Raw genomic sequence first — 14205 nt, forward strand, 5'->3', positions numbered from 1 at the left:
ATAGGACCACAGCCGGCTGAAATGCAGAACGTGGTTTGAATCTTCAAGCTTGGCCATGCTCACTGGCCTTCTACCCTGGCTTTAAGCAGCCTCCCTGGTGTGAGCAGATAAGGAAAGGCAGGTGTAAGCTGCTTCCTGGGGTGAGAGAGTTTTTTTTCAGTTGCCAGTGCCTGCAGGGAAGATTCTTCTCACCAGGGAACTAACAACTGATATTAAGTGCCCAAAGCTAATGAAAGATTCCTAAGAGCAGAGACACACTGTGCTAAAATGCTTAGTCAAGGATTAAGCTCAATCATTCTGGCTAAACCCATCTTTAAAGACAGGGTGCTTATCTGAATTTGTTCAGTCATGCCTCCGTTTTCATGATTTTTTTTCTCAAGGCAGTTTCTTTCAAAGGTCAATCTATAGTCAATTTATTTACTCAAGTTCTTATTCTTTATGCCCCCTCATATTTTCTACACTTTTATGCAGTTGGGGTTACCTTACTATATAACTATACTGGTCATTGCCTAATATAAATAGGTGACATTTTCCCCTTTATCTCCTCAACTCATATTATACAAACTTGCCACACTCTCCTCTCAATTTCTTATTCCACAGCCCATGCTGCTTCAGTGGGCCATATGAACCACCTACCTACTTTGGACACAAAGTCACTCGATCCGATAAATCAGATTCTCTCTCCTAGGGTTTTGTAATTGGAATTCAGAGACTCTAAATTGCTTCCTGTGGATCCCTTGGATTGGGACACTAGTTAGGCTGCTGTTAATCTTTTCTGCCATGTGTAGAGAGAAGTAAATGAAACTGTTATATTAGGACTTTTGGTTGCAAAATAGAAATCCAAAACAGTTTAAACTAAAGAAGACACATAATGTTTCACTGAGCAATCTAGAATTATCTAGTGACATGGATGGCTTTATCAGGGTGTTTATACATAGTTAGGAAGAACTTTTCATCTTTCAGTTTTTTGTTTTTGTTTTTGTTTTTCCCCTATGTTTGCCTTATTCTCTGTCAGGAAAGATGGCTCCAATAGCTATTGTGTCCATGATTTGATCTCAGAAAGAATGAGAACCCCCATATCTAATAACCCAAATTAAAAAAAAAAAAAGATTTTTACATGTCACCAAAGAAGATACACAGATTGCAATTGAACATATACAAAGATGCTCAATATAATTAATTATCTATCATTCATCAGTATGGCTAAAATTGAAAGGACAGACCATGGCAAATGTTGGAGAATATGTGGAATAACAGAAAAATGTGACACTTTGAAAAGTTTATTAAACTTTTCAAACTTTTCAAAGTCTGTTAAAACTTTGAACAACCTGTTAATAAGACTCAGCAGAAAGGAAGAAAAAAGAAACGATATTGCAGATGTATGAAGGACTGTGTATTACCATAGACCCTACAAACACTGAAGGGATAAAATGAGAACTATTATATATACCTTTTTGCAAATAAATTCAACAACATGAATGAAATAGGTTCCAGAAAACAGAGCTCACCAAAATTGAAGATACAGAAAATTTGAATAGATGGAATTTTAAAAAATAAATTTGTAATCTATATTCTCACAAAATATCAGACCAGGTGGTTACAAACTACAGTTGAGCCTTGAACAACAGAACTATATTTTCATCTGCATGGTGGAGTGGAGGGTCAGTGCCCCTAATCCCCACATCATTCAAGCATCAACTGTATTCAAAGCTATAAAGAAGAAATAGTACACATTTTATGAAAGTCCTTTCAGGGGGCACCTTGATGGCTCAGTTGGTTAAGCGTCTGACTTCCGCTCAGATCATTATCTCGGGGTCCCTATTGAGTGGGGAGTCTGCTTCCCTCATTCCCAAGCTTGTTATTCTCTCTGCTTTTCTCGTAAATAAACAAATGAAATCTTTAAAAGAAAATAGTAACAGTCCTCTCAGAAAATAGAAGCAACACACCCCAACTTCTTTTTAAAATCCAGAAGAACTCTGATATGAAAACGTGACAAAGATATTACAACAAAGAAATTATAGTACAAAATCCCCTTTTTAAAAAGATATTTATTTATTTGTCAGAGAGGAGAGATTAAGAGAGCACAAGCAGAGGGAGAAGCAGGCTCCCAGCTGAGCAAGGAGCTTAATGTAGGACTTGATCCCAGGCCTCCTGGATCATGACCTGGGCTGAAGGCAGGTGCTTAACCAGCTGAGCCACCCAAGTGTCCCTCTCTTTTGAATATAGACACAAAGATCTTTACAAATATATTGGCATATGAAATGTAGAAATATAAAGAAATGAACAAGGAAGATTTATTGATGGCAGTCATTTGGTTTAACAATAGAAAGGTTGAATGTTAGAACCTATTTTTATACAAGGAAAGCACATACAGAAGAATTTGAAGTGAAGAGAAAGCAGTTAACTTTATTCATCACTCATTAATGATGAATAAAAATTTTCAGGAAACTATGAATAAAAAGGAATTTTCTTAGTTTTGAGAAAAGTGTCTACTAAAAACTACTGTGAAAATATTCCTTATTAGGGAAATCCTGAACACATTCTTTCTCAGTTGGGAAACAAGTCAAGAAAGTTGAATCTCACCACTTTTATTCAAGATTGTACTAGAAGTCCTAGCTAGAAATAAGACAAGAAAGAGAAGTGCAAGCCATAAGAATTGGGCAAAAGATAGTAAATCTTTTTTATTTATAGGAGATAGCTTTTCATTTATCATTTTCAGGGATCTTCAACACAAATAGTAGAACTAATAAGTGAAATATGCATGATTGCATGATACAAAATCAATTATATGATAATTAACTATTTTTTAGGAGCAGCAAACATTGGGAAATAAAATTCAAAAAGCAATTTTATTTATAATTATATTAAAACGCACAAAGTAATAAACTTGATAAAAGATATACAAACATACAAACTGAAAACTAAACACATTGCTGAATGAAATTAAAAATACTCTGTAAATAGAAATGAATGGTACATGGATTGGAAATCTCAGAATTGTTAAAATGTCAGCTCTTTCTGGATTGGTGAGTATTTATCATATTTATCATTGGTGAATATCATATCATATTATCTTATTTCCTATGAACCCAATCAGAATTCTAAAACTTTGCTATAAAAGTTGCCAAACTGATTCTAAAATTTATTTGGAAGAACGGAGTATGTAGAAAAATAAAAACATTGTTGCAGAAGAAAAACAAAAATGGAAGTATTGACATTACCTGACATTGTATAGGACTACAGTAACCAACAGTATAATATTAGCTTAAAGGTTGACAAATATATTAGTGCAACAGCATAAGGAGCCCCCAAATAGGCCAACATGAATATAATAAATAGTTACTTGACAAAAGCACAAGCCTGCTTCATGGAGAAAGAAAAGTGTTTTCAAAGGCACTTACATCTAATAACCCAAATTAAAAAAAAAAAAAAAAACCAACTGTATAATCATTTGGGAAAAAATAAAACTTCACTCTTATCTTGTAATACCTATAACACTTAATTATATATGTTGCTTATATAAAATGCTGGTTAGAAAGTAAAATGGTGCAGGCACTTTGGAAAATATTTGGCATTTTCTCATAAACTTAAATGAAAATGAAAGCTATAAAGCCTCAAAGAAAATACTAGAAAATAAATTTTCAGTCTTACGGTAGGCAACATAGAAAACACTAAAAAAAGAAATAAATTTAATAAAGTCAAATTTAAAAACAGCCATTTACTTTAAGTCTGTATTACAGAAACAAAAAGATAAGCATCCTAGGAGAAACCTAGGAAAAAATTTTCATAATAAATAGTCTAGCAAAGGTCTTATAACCAGGATATTTAAAACACTTCTACCAACAAATTAAAAAAACAAACAAAAAAACCCCACAAAGAAACAAACAAACAAAAAACAAGACCCAAACAGTGCGACATGAAAAATGGGCAAAAGATTTTATGAGTTAAGCATCTGCCTTTGGCTCAGCTCATGATCTCTGGGTCCCAGGAATAAGCCCAGCACTGGGCTCCCTGTTCAGTGGGGAGTTTGCTTCTTCCTCTCCCTCTGCCCTTCTTCTCCCACCCCCTGCTTGTGCTGTCTCTCTCTCTCAAATAAATGAATAAAAGCTTAAAAAAAAAAAGGCTCTTAGAGACACTTAACAAAAGATATATGAGTGGCTGGTGAGCATGTGATATCACTGATCACTAGTGAAATGCAAAAATAAACCCCAAATGAGATACCACAGCACACATACTGGAATGGCTAGAATTAAAATGATCAACCATTAATATTAGAAAGGCTGTGGTGAAACTTGCATTTATTGCTTATGTGAGTCTAAAATTATATGCCTGTTTTGGAAAATTCTTAGCAACTTACCATATAATTAAAGATTCATCAATTTTTTTTTTAAAGATTTTATTTATTTATTTGACAGAGAGAGATCACAAGTAGGCAGAGAGGCAGGCAGAGAGAGAAAGAGGAAGAAGCAGGCTCCCTGCCGAGCAGAGAGCCTGATGCAGAGCTCAATCCCAGGACCCTGAGATCATGACCTGAGCCGAAGGCAGCGGCTTAACCCACTGAGCCACCCAGGCGCCCCAAAGATTCATCAATTTGATAATACAATTTCCCTTCTAGATATTTACAAAACTACTGAAGACAGACATCCATGAAAAGACTTGTACAAGAATGTTCATAGCAGCTTTATTCACAAAAATAACAAAACTGTAAAGAATTCAATGTCCATTAATAACTGAATGGATAAATTGTGGAGTGTCATAAAAATGGATACTACTTTGCAATAAAAAAATTGCTGATATATGTAACAATATGGATGAATTTCAAAAATATTAAGCAGGAGAATCCAGATAAAAAAAGCACATACCACTATTCTATTTATAGAAGTTCAAGAGCAGGCAAAATTAACTTATAATCATAGAAATTAGAAAGTGGTTGCCTGGAGGTTGGGACAGACTTGAAAGAGGCACAGGAAATCTCCTGGGGTGATAAAAATATTCCATGGTTTTTTAAATGTGGTTATATAGGTATGTGCAATTGTACAACACATATGTGTTTTATTGTTTGTAAAGTATCCTTAAATTAAAAGCAAACATAAAGGAAATGAGACATGTTTTAAAAGTAGAATTAGGAAGAGAAAACAATCAACAGAGCCTCCACTAAAGAAAATTATCTTTCAATTTGTTTGCAGGTCAAACACTCTGGCAGCTTGCAATAATAAGCTTGAGTTGCAAGTTGATATGCCTGAATTTCATTTTCTCTTCCTCTGCTTTTTGGCTGGGTGACCTTCGGCCAATATGTTAACCTTTCTTGGTTTTAGCCTGTAAAATGAATACACTGAATTTAATGCTAAGTTTCCTTCAAATGCAGGGAAAGACATTTTAGGCATATGTTGAATGTTCAGTCTCCTCTAGCAATATGGTATTCAGCCAAGTTTCCAAATATTTTATGACTGGCACATCACTTAACTGTCCAGACACTTGCTGTGCTAGCCCAGCTCTGTATCTATCCCAGTCAAGAAACAGAAATAACAATGTGTCCTGGGTGCGGAGGTGAGCACTTCTACCTATATCTAGAGACTCTTTCCTGGGTGGTGGATGGGGGTGGGATTTAGTTGCAGGAGAAAGAATATGACTATGTAGCTTGTTTAGATTTTTCAACGGAAATTGGAGGGAGCTGTTTAGAGTTCCAGTCTGAGTTCTGCAACTTTGGACAAGTCACTTAAAAATAATCCATTGGTCTTTATTTTCATTATCTTCAAAATAAAGAGGTGTTCCTAAAGGATATCCAAAATTCATTACAGCAGTAACAGGTCCCTTCTCAACTGGAATCTGTGCACTTTAGTCTCTTTACTCTCTAGGATTACTTTTTCTAAATGTCAGACTAATTTTTACTACTCCACAGGTTAAATCTTTGACTGACTTCTCATCATACCAATGTACCATGCAGAGCTTTGCACCTGCACATATTACGTGTGTTATCTCCAATTACATATCCACCTGCAGTCTTTTGAACCAAGGAGTGCACTAGGTGTTCCTCAAATGCAAATGTCTTCCTAATTTTGCTCATCTGTTCCTTCTGCCTGAGAAACCCATTGACAGCTTATTGAATTAATTTCTATGTCTATCCTTCAACTAAAATTTTCCTGTCTTTGAAGAATGATTTGACCACTTGCTTCCCTTCTGCCTAACTAACCTCTCTCTAACTTCTTTGTGGAGTTGGGAGTCACTTTTTAGTGTTCTGATTTCCAGAGTATTCTCCTAACTTTGCATATCTTTGTTGAGAAGCACCCGTTCTCCCCAAGCCTCCAACCCTTACCTGAAACAAAGGAAAGGAATTTACTGCTTGCAAACCAAGATGTCAGCATAGATAGGGAGGATTAGAAGTGTGGCGCTTAGGAGCTGGCCCACTTTTGGGGAAAATAGTTTAGGATACTTCCCTCTGCATGGCTTTTGAAAAGAGGATGCCACTGGTGGGCAGGTTTAACACTGGTCTGTGGTTACTTATTTACAGTTTGGGACTAGGGCCAAAAAATAGATACTTTTAATTCCCACCATAATCATAATACGTAACATTTTGTGTATTAACCATTAATTTTTTTTTAAGTCTCTCTACTGACTGGACTTTAAGTCCTTGATGGTAGGAGGTTGTCAAGTTCATCTTTGTGTCTGAAAGATGCTCAAAAGTCAGTGAATATTTGAAAATATTTTATAACAAAAATAAAAATGGGGCTCCTGGGTAGCTCAGCTGAAGCCTCTGCCTTCAGCTCAGGTCATGATCTCAAGATCCTCGGATAGAGCCCCATATGGGGTTCTCTGCTCAGCAGGGAGCCTGCCTCCCCCTCCCCGCTGTCTACCTCACTGCCTACTCGTGATCTCTGTCAAACAAATAAATAAATAAATAAATCTATCTTTAAAAAAAATGAAAACAAGATATGGAAATACCCATGTTTACCAATGGAAACATTTGAATCTAGCTTTATATGATGGTCTTAATTCAGTATATGAAAAGGCATGAAGAAAACTCTTAAAAAATTATCACCAGTTTAAAAATTCTTATATTTAAAATTTGGCAGGTATTTTTTTCCTAATGTCTCCTTTAAAAGATTTTATATATTTATTTCCTAATGTCTCCTTTAAAAAAAAAAAACACAACTTATTTCTGAGTCAAAACAACCCATGTCAGTTGTTATTGATTATTATCTGTTAATTTCTGTTTATTATTCCCATGTAGAACATGGCTGGTGGAGGAACAGGGGGGAGACCTGTGACTCAAAGACAGCTTAAGGATCAAGGAAATATTAGATTTCTTTCTTTTCTGTTTAGAATTTTAAAACCCAGGAAGCAAAATAGACCCTAAGGTAAAAGAGTGTACGTTCCTCTGTCACCAGGTAGTTTTCACATGTGAAGAGGTGGGAGAGTGAAGGTACCCTGTTCTTATCAGTGTCAGGGCTGCTGCGATTTGATGGGTCTTATATGCACATTCTCACATTTACTAAGAACAGGTTGATAGGTATTTTCAGAACTGCTTGTAGAAGGTGACTTACCATCTCTCTCCCACTGGTACAACTCTAAGAGTTGATATTTATCTGGAAAAAAATGTTGCTTAGAAATACATCACGCCACTGGCATGGAATAGCTTAGACACAGAATAAGTTCTATGGCATTTAGGAAACGAGAGGGGTCATCTTTTTTTTCAAGAAAAATGAGACAGAAGTTGTGGAGAATTGGACAGCTCATGTAGACATCCAGCTTCACACCAGACATTTTCGTTCTGATAATTTTTCTAAAAGGGATCATGGTTATTCTCTGTCATCTTTTTTTCTCTTTACTAAATGGTATATTTAGACAAGAATTTTATACTTCTGTGAAAATGCTGATAGGCGATCAGCCATTTTTATTTTGCCCAAATAGTTTTCTCAGTCACATCGGAAGACCTGTTCCATGCAAAGATATGAGAAAATATTCTCTCAAGTATCGTTGTTTTCATTTGTCAGAAATTGAAAGTACTTTGAACAAATGTAATTGTCCAATTGTCTCTTAGGGTTTGTTAGCCCACAAATTGTGTCAGTAGCATGAAGTAGTATTCAGAGAGACCTTGATTTTAGGTGTTATTTTTTATGTTCATACAGCAAGGTCCAGCAGATACAATACTTGCTTTAGAGTTCAATATGGAATTGAACCTGAGCCATACTCTACTATGGGAAACATTTGTATGGCTAGTGTTCAAGCTGGGTCCAAATTTTCAGATGTCCTTGTGGATTCTGGGAGAGTTACTGTGGGCTACCAAATATCTTATTTGCAAGAAGACACCACCAGGTTTGCCCATCTGAAGATTTAGTGCAGGTTCTGAGTCAAAATCATCAGATTAGGACTTGAGAATATCCTCAGGAAGATAATTGATACCTGAAATGCTATTTTGGATAAGGGACCTTGCCAAAAAGTAGTATTGCTTTCAACAGGGCCAGTTTCATGAACACACAACCTCTGCAGTCAGTACAGACCCACACTTAATGTAATGGCTTGCTGTCTTGAACTTCTTATTTTTAACATGAGAGCCCATTTTTTTTTTTTTAATCTTGCATTAGGTTCCACATATTTGTACCTGATCTGCCCTCTCAAGCTAAGAAAAATCCAATGGCAGTTTGTCTCATTCCAGGACTATGAAGGGTGTGGGAGAGAAGCATTTCAGTGTTAGGTTAAATAGCTTCACTAATCTGACACCGTGAGAAGTGGATTAATTCGTACAACACAAGAAACTGTACAAAACCTTGCAACTCTGGAGTTGACAGCAATGCTGACAGTGAGTAGCAAGGTCCCTTTGGGTTGGCACTGAAAGACAGCAACCTTGAGAGCAGCCCTGGAGCTGAGGTCTGCAGTGTCTCTGGGCCAGAGAGCCTCTTGCTATGGATACTCACATGGAATCAACTTAGCCACTCAGGATGCATGTGGAATAGAGGAGACTGACATGATTGTCCTCCCAGATGTACAAATTCTAATACAAATGGAAGGTACTGCAAGGGTAGGAGGAAGGGGAGACCTGTTGAAAGCAGAAATGAGAAATTCTGAGTAAAGCTGGAATCTGGAAGAATGGGAAATAAAATCCAGATGGAGACTTTCTTCTGCCAGGTATGATCTTGGAAACAAGTATCTTGGTTAGAATTTCTGTGATTTTAAAACTTCTGTAAAAATAGAGCTGCTTAGGGCTTGAAGGAAGTCAAGGAGAGGCCTTTCGAGAAATATCTACAGCTCAACTTTGTATTTCTATTACATTTTGTGAAAACTGGGAGGAAAATATCTATTCTGAGTTTTTTCCTTAGTGAAAATACTAGTATTGTGACTTTATGTAGGATTGCATTAAAATGTCTTCATGAGAAAAGGTTGTAAAATTGGAAATTTGTGAAGCCCTAGTAGAGACGAAAATATAGGATAGGTCTTTCACACAGGGATAAGCAGATTTTTAAAATATGTCTATAAAGCTGGCTTGGACTCTGTTATAAAAACAGATGGTCTTGTAGACAGTTTAGATTGGAGTGAAAAAGAAATATGGCTTGCCATGAGATGGCCTAGAATTCAAATGAGAGCTGTGCCCTAGTCTGACTGCAAGGTTGAAATCTGACCAGGAAAAGGCAGATGAGGGCCCAACAACTGTCTTATTGCTACACTTAGATTTATAACTACCTGAGGACAGGGCCAGCCTCTGTCATAATGCTGTGGATAATGAATACACATGGATCATGGTGATAAGCAGAGCTGTGTTCATGAGAACAAATAGAGGAATTTTTTTTTTAAAAGATTTTATTTATTTATTTGACAGAGAGAGGGGCAGGCAGAGAGAAAGGGGGAAGCAGGCTCCCCGCTGAGCAGAGAGCCTGATGTGGGGCTCGATCCCAGGACCCTGAGATTATGACCTGAGCTGAAGGCAGAGGCTTAACCCACTGAGCCACCCAGGTGCCCCCAAATAGAGGAATATTTAATTCAGTTATGGACTTTGCTTATGTGATAGAGAAGGACTTCAATTTTTTTTTTTTAGAATATATATTTTTATTGGAATATAGTTGATGTAAAATGTTATATTAGTTTCATGTGTACAACATGTTGTTAGATAATTCTGTACATTATTCAGAGCCCCCCACTTAAGTACAGTCACCATCTGTCACCATGTTATTACAGTATTATTGACTATATTCTTCATGTTGTACATCATCATGAATTTTTCAGAATTTAATTCCAGTGTAGTTAACATACGGTGTTATGTTAGTTTCAGGCATACAGTAGAGTAATTCAGCACTTCCTTATGGTAATTGGTGCTTATCAAGATAATATACTCTTAATCCCCTTCACCTATTTCACTGCTCTCCCTCACCTCCTCTCTGATAACTAGCTGTTCTCTATAGTTAAGGGTCTGGTTTTTCTGGTTTGTCTCTCTTTTGGTTCCCTTTGTTCATTTGTTTTTTAAATTCCACACATGAGTGAAATCAAATGGCATTTGTCTTTTCTGATGAGCCTATTTTCACATAGCATTATACTCTCTAGACCCATTCATGTTCTTGCAAAGGGCAAGATTTCATTCTTTTTTATGGTTGAATAATATTCCATCATAGATACACACATATATGTACATACACACAGACACACACATATATACACATACATATATACCATATTCATGTATTGATGGATGCTTGGACTGCTTCCATAGTTTGTCTGTTGTAAATAATGCTGCAACAAACATACGGGTATGTGTGTCCCTTTGAATTAGTGTTTTTGTATTTTTGCTGTAAATTAGTGTTTTTGTATTTTGCTGTAGTGCAATTCCTGGATCATAGTGTAGCTCTTTTTTTTACCTTTTTGAGGAACCTCTATACTATTTTCCAGAGTGGCTGCATCAGTTTGAACTCCTACCAACAGTGAAGGAGCATTTCCTTTTCTCCACATCCTCACCAACATCTGTTGTTTCTTGTGTTTTTTATTTTAACCATTCTGACAGGTGTGAAGTGATATCTCCTTATGGTTTTGATTTGCATTTCCCTGACGACAGGTGGTGTTGAGCATATTTTCATGTTCTGTACACCATCTGTGTATCTTTTTGGAGAAATATCTGTTCATGTCTTCTGTCCATTTGTTAATTGGATTAACAAATGGGGTTTTGGGGTGCCTGGGTGGCTCAGTGGGTTAAGCGTCTGCCTTTGGCTCAGGTAGTGATCTCAGGGTTCTGGGATCGAGCCCCACATCGGGCTCTCTGTTCAGCGGGGAGCCTGCTTCCTCCTCTTTCTCTGCCTGTCTCTCTGCCTGCTTGTGATCTCTCTGTCAAATAAATAAATAAAATCTTAAAAGAAAAAGGTGTTTTTTTGGTGTTGAGTTATATAAATTCTCTATATATTTTGTATACTAACCATTTCTCAGATAAGTCATTTGCAAATGGCTTCTCCCATTTAGTAGGTTGTCTTTTAGTTTTATTGGTTCTTTCTGTTGTTGTGCAGCTGTGTTTTATTTTGATGTAGTCCCAATAGTTTATTTTTGCTTTTGTTTCACTTGCCTCAGGAATTGTATGTAGAAAGATGTTGCTACAACCAATATCAGAGAAATACCTACTGTGCTCTGAGCAAGGATTTTTATTGGTTTCAGGTCTCACATTTAGGTCCTTAATCCATTTTGAGTTTATTTTTATATATAGTATAAGAAAGTTGTCTAGTTTCATTCTTTTGCATCTTGCTTTCCAATTTTCCCAAGAGAATTTGTTGAAGAGACTTCTTCCCACTGTACATAATTGCTTCCTTTGTCAAATATTAATTCACCATATAGTCACGAGTTTATTTCTGGACTTTCTATTCTGTTTCATTGATTGATATATCTGTTTCTGTGCTAGTACCAAACTGTTTTGATTACCCCAGTGTTGTAATTTAACTTGAAATATGGAATGGTGATACTTTTGGCTTTTTTTTTTTCAAAATTGCTTTGGTTCTTTGAGGTCTTTTGTTGTTCCATACAAATTTTAGGTTTGCATGTTCCACTTCTGTGAAAAGCTCTGTTGGTATTTTTGTAAGGGTTGTATTAAATTTGTAGATTGTTTATTATGAAATGTGTAGACATTTTCATAATATTTGTTCTTCCAGTCCATGAACATGGAATGTCTTCCCATTTCCTTGCATCATCTTCAATTTTTTTCGCATGTTTTATAGTTTTCTGAGTATAGGTCTTTCACCTTTTTGGTTAAGTTTATCCTTAGGTATTTTGGGTTTTGGGGGCACTATTTTAAATGGGATTGTTTTCTTTCCTTTTCTTTTATTTTTTAAGATTTTTATTTATTTGTCAGAGAGAGAAAGAGAAAGAGAGGGAGTGAGAGGTTGCAAGCACAAGCATGGGGAGTGGCAGGCAAAGGGAGAAACAGGCTCCCCACTGAGCAAGGAACCTGACACAGGGCTTGATCTGAGGACCAGAGCTGAAGGCAAACACTTAACAAACTGAGTCACCCAGGTGCCCCTAGGATTTTTCATATAGTATTATGTCATCTGCATATAATTATAGTTTTACTTCTTCCTTGGCAATTTGGATGACTTTTATTTCTTTTTGTTGTCTTAATGCTATGGCTAGGACTTCCAGTATGTTGAATAAAATGGTAAGAGTGGACATCCTTGTCTTGTTCCTCACCTGTAGGAAAAATAATCAGTATTTCCTCATTGAATATGATGTTTCTTGAGAGTTTTCCATTTAAGGATTTTATTATGCTGAGGTGTGTTCCCTCTGAACCTTTTTTATTAAGGGTTTTTATTATGAATGGATATTGTGTTTTGTCAAATTCTTTTTCTGCATCATTGAAAGGATCATATAGTTTTTATTCTTTCTTTTATTGATGTGACGTATCACATTGATCAGTTTGCGAATATTGAGCCACCCTTGCATCCTAGGAATAAATCCCCCTTGATCATGGTGAATGATTTTATTTTTTAAAAAGTAAGCTCCACACCCAGTGTGGGGCTTGAACTCATGACCTTGAGAACAAGAGTCACATGCTTTACCCAGTGAGCCAGCCAAGTGCCCCATTGTGGAATGATTTTTTAAATGTATTGTTGGACTAGGTTCACTAATATTTTTTTGAAGATTTTTGCATTTATATTCATCTTATATATTGATTTATAGATTTCTTGTTTTTTGGGGTGGTATCTGGTTTTGTTATAAGGGTAATGTCAGCCTGGTAGAATGACTTTGGAAGTTTTCCTTTCTATTCTACTTTTTGAAATAGTTTGAGAAAAATAGTTTGAGGAAAATATTAGCTATTTTTTTTAATGATTTTATTTATTTATTTGACAGACAGAGATCACAAGTAAGCAGAGAGGCAGGCAGAGAGAGAAGAGGAAGCAGGCTCCCCACTGAGCAAAGAGCCCAATGCAGGGCTCGATCCCAGGACCGCGGGATCATGACCTGAGCTGAAGGCAGAGGCTTTAACCCACTGAACCACCGAGGCACCCAATATTAACTATTTTTATAATACTTAGAACAGTTTACCTGTGAAGCCTTGACTTTGGTTTGTTTGGAGGTTTTTGGTTACCAGTTCAATTTTGTTTCAATTAAGTGGTCTGTCCAAATTTTCTATTTCTTCTAGATTCAATTTTGGATGATAGTATGTTTCTAGGAATTTATCCATTTTTTTCTAGGTTATCCATTTTTTTTGGCATATAATTTATCATAATTTTCTCTTATAATCTTTATATTTCTGTAGTATTGGTTATTTATTCTCTTTCATTTCTGATTTTATTTATTTTAGTCTTTTCTCTTTTTTTCTTATTGAGTCTGACTAAAGATTTATTAATTTTATCTTTTTAAGGAAACAGCCCTTGGTTTCATTGATCTTTTCTATTTTTTTTTGTTTGAATTTCACCTATTTCAACTCTACTCTGTATCATTTCTTTCCTTCTACTAGCTTTGGACTTGGTTGTTCCGGTCTAGCTCCTTTAGGAGTGAAGTTAGGTTATTTGAGATTTTTCTTTTTTCTTGTGGTAGAGCTATATAACTATAAACTTCCCTCTTAGATCTGCTTTTGCTACATCTTGAAGATTTTGCAGGTTTTTTTTTTCCATTTTCATTTGTTTGAAGGCATTTTTAAAAATTTCCTATATGATTTCTTCATTGATCCACTGAATTGATTCTTTCAGCATTATGTAGTGTCTTTCTTTGTATCTTTTTTTTTTTTAAAGATTTTATTTATTTATT

The sequence above is a fragment of the Mustela nivalis genome (genome assembly GCF_964662115.1).
Source record: "Mustela nivalis genome assembly, chromosome: 1".
NCBI lineage: Eukaryota > Metazoa > Chordata > Mammalia > Carnivora > Mustelidae > Mustela > Mustela nivalis.